Consider the following 3992-nt stretch of genomic DNA (forward strand, 5'->3'; position numbering starts at 1 on the left):
GTCAACAAATATGTTTCAAAGGTGTAACATGACCATGGCGACTTATGGGATGCCTACCCCCGATGGTCCTAACCTGAACTATAAATTTTTTGGTGGCTTCTATAGGGAAACTTAATTGGTTCAAGTTATGGTTGTTTTTAAGGAGTCTTAATTCACTTATGGAATGAGTTTGTAAGCCAAAATAGACTTAAGTACTCAAAGCTCCTGGAAACTGGATGCCCTTGAGTACAAAGTGAATGGAAGCTTAGTGTGTGACGCAAGTGAGAATACAAAGTGTGATAAGACGTAGATATGTGATGACCCTTTACAATATCCCTCTAATTACACTAGTGTTGATTGTTCCTTGATTTGAAAAGGAAATATGCTGTGGATTATGGGCCACTTACTCTTTTCCTATTACACTATGTGGATTTTAATAAGGGAGATGGAAATTCAAATGCTTTTAAGAAAGTTTTCATATGCAAGCCCAGGTTTGTCTAAGAGACCAAGGGAAGCAAAGATTACTTACTTTCTATAATAACATTTTATCTTAGTCCCAAAAAATGAAGAACTAAATGCTTTGGTTAGTAATAAGATTTTTGGATGATGGGCCACTTACTTCTTTACTAATTAAGCTATGTGATTTGCAGAAAATGTTAGCAAAATAGTTTTGAAAAACATATATGGAATTTGGCCACTTACTTTTCTCCCTAATTAAGCTATGTGTGTATTGTAAATACAAAATGAAAAATACTCTAATTGCTCCACCAATTGAGGTTGGTAAAGAAACTAGGGATACTAAATAAAAAATACAGAATGCAGAGGTGAAGGCAATTCACTAAAGGCTACCAATCACCTGAGAAAAGAGAAAATACAAGGCTCCTTTTTTGCTTTTTGGTGATTGTACGAGCTTATCCAAACACAGACGCGCGTGCACATATGTCAGAGAAAAATCTGCGTGGGAGGGAAAAGAAAAATAAAATTTCGCTTATGTGGGCTCAAAATAGGTCCTTAAGGTCTGTAAAAATTCTAGAGAGGTGTTGAATGCCTTGTAGGATGGTTGTGTAGAGATAAGGTCATGAAAAAATAATATTTAGATTAATGAAAAGACAAGAGTATGGTTGCCATTCCTGTGGTAGTGTTTTTGTGGCAATGGTGTACCAAAAGACACCTCCTTAGCAGTTAATTTTTCCATGCAAAGGATCACAAACATAATTGGTGTTGTTAATGGATAGACTTAAGTAAACACAAAATTGTAAATAGTGGAAACAATGCACACATAAACATAAACTAAACAAAGAGGTAAATATACAAATAATGCTCAATGGAGCAAACAAGTAAAAAAAATAAGGGAAAAAGCTCCCTTTATTGACTGCTAGTAGTAGAGGTTGAATACAATAGATGAATCTTAGACACTTGAAGATAATTCTTTGAGCTATGGTGCTAAAAAATCCTTATCAAGGGGATTTCTTTTCCTCAATCTCTTTGCAAGTTTCTCCTCTCTCTCAAAGAAGTATGAAGACTCTCCAATGGTGGATTCCTCTTTTCTCACTAGGATGATGGATTTCTTAGAAGCAATATGGCCAACATGCTAGTGCTCTTCCCTTCTTTGGATTCAACAATGGAATGGTGGTTTGCTCTGATAGCAATTTGGCCAACATAACAATGTCTCATATTTTGGCTCTCCCATGGCTTGTTTATATAGAATTTTTGAATCCATATTCCCCCTCTTGGTTCATGCATGATAATGACACATGAGTAGGAAAAGATGATTCCATTTAGGGCTGCATATCTTTAAGGTGACTCAAATTCGGTTGTACTAGATTGAACTCATGTCATAGAATCAACCCCAAGTTTGTGGAGTGGTCTCGAATCGCTAAGTCATCCATTTCTGCAACCGCGTGGCTTTTGAAGGATATTTTGCATGCACGTTTATCGAAGAAATAACTGTGCGACATCATTTTTTTACATTTATAAACTTAGAACCTTAGGAGAGATTTATTTTTTTAAATTTCATGCTGTATTTAGCAGGAAAATCTTCACCTATGCATTCTACTGGACACCTTTTAGTGTCTTCTGGATTGACCAAACATGTGTACAATTTTTTAGTGTTAATAAGGACACTTTGATGCATAATGACCAACTTTTCCACAATTAAAACATTTAAAGGGAAACTTACCTTTATACTTGCCTGATCCTCGCTTGAGCCTCCTCACAAAGTTAGCTTCTTCTTCATCTGATTCACAACATGTGTCAACATGCTCATCCTTGCACTTCTTTTCTACTTTGAAGGTTGATTCTTTGGCTACAAAATTTCCTTTAGAACTCCTCATCTCATAGGAAATGAGTATTCCAAGGAGTTGATCTAGAGTGAGAGTGCTTAGATTTTCCATTTCTTCAATGGCTGACACCTTGGGATTAAACCTCTCAGGAAGAGATCTCAACACTTTTTGAACTACCACATCTTCATCTAGCTTCTCGTCAAGCCCTCTAATGGTGTTCAAAACTTCATCAACTCTTTAAAAATACTTTGCAATATCTTCATCATCATGCATGCTCAATGATTCAAATTTGATCCTAAAACCTTGGAGTTTAGCTTTATTTACCTTGTTGTCTCCTTCATAGCAGCTTCTCATCTTGTCCCAAATTTCTTTGGAAGATTTGCAATCCATCACCTTGACAAGTTCTGATTCAGGTAGGCCAGTAAGCAGGGCATGCATTTTAGCATTGCATGTGAACTCCAATTTCTGATCTTTGGTAATCAATGCTGGAGGTCTTTGATATTATTCTTCCACAACATCCCACACATCAGCTCCAAGTGATTGAATGTAGGTATTCATCCTTACTTTCCAAACACATAGTTTGTTCCATTGAACATAGGTGCCTTATTGATTAAACCTCCTTCATAGTTTGCAATGGTCCTTGATCTATCTTCTAGCTATAAGACTGACGAGAAGTAACTTGGCTATGATATCAATTGTTGGAAACTAGGATAATACTGAGAGGGGAGGGGGGGGGTGAATCAATATTATAATACTTTTACCAATTTAACCAACTTAAAATTTATTTTCACAATAAGATAGTAAAAATCACTTTCAACAAATATATGACAAGCAACTCTACTTAAGCAATCAATGGAATATTCAAGGAACAAATAACTTTCGGAGACATCCGATAAAATTGGAACGATATAGAGAAGATTAGCATGGCCCCTGCGCAAGGATGACATGCACAAACTACTTCTCCATTTCATTAATAGGGAAAGCTACAACTTGAAAATACAATGTTCTAGCTACAACCAGTCAGAAGCTACAAATTCCTAGTTTATCAACTGCAACTGATTGGAGCTACAACCCCACCTATTATTCAACACTCACTGTAAGGAGCACAAACCCCTAATCAACAAGCTACAACTTGCTAGACACTCACTGTTTCAATCTTTCATCCATTTTCAAACTAAGAAACATGAATGCCTTCTTTGCTTGCAAAACAATTGAATCTCTCAACCACTAGCACCTTCAACAATCCATGATCACTGAAACACCATAACAACACCTCGTTGTAGTAGAAGCTCTGTCTAAAAAAATAACTATATCAATTCTGCTTGATTAGGCATGCTTTGATGGATTTTCCTTTTTTCCAACTTTGGCTTTGTTTATTTTTTGAATTTGTGCATGCTTCCTTATTTTTGCCTTTGTCTTGTCCAACTCAATCTTATGGGCAGGTTTTCCAAGTTATATAACCTCAACAACCATTCTCTACAAGTTAAACTAAGTTTTTTCTTCTTGTTTCAGTCAATCTTCCTTTTTAATAGGTTTCAGCTGTGGTTTTCTATTTTTTCTACAGTTAACTTTGGATTAACTGCCTAATCCACTACCAAACTGATAATTCTTCTACTTTTGGCCTTTAACACCTTTTTGCTTGGCTACCTTTACCTGTTTTTTTCCATAGGACTGGTCTCCACGAACTTTGGCCTAGGCCCTAGACGCTTAGCCCTTTTAAACTTTGTCGGG

At 36.2% G+C, this 3992-nt stretch overlaps 1 non-coding gene across 1 annotated transcript; it reads left to right on the plus strand.

Annotated features, from left to right (window-relative positions):
- Positions 1-3133: 3133 nt before the first annotated feature.
- LOC149160216 (U6 spliceosomal RNA) lies at positions 3134-3233 on the plus strand. The gene has a single exon (XR_016262062.1). It is a non-coding gene; the product is annotated as a U6 spliceosomal RNA (small nuclear RNA).
- Positions 3234-3992: the final 759 nt, after the last annotated feature.

The sequence above is a fragment of the Pinus tabuliformis genome, chromosome 5_2 (assembly GCF_031772625.1).
Source record: "Pinus tabuliformis cultivar Carrire ecotype Pingquan chromosome 5_2, CPIR1, whole genome shotgun sequence".
Taxonomy (NCBI): Eukaryota; Viridiplantae; Streptophyta; class Pinopsida; order Pinales; family Pinaceae; genus Pinus; species Pinus tabuliformis.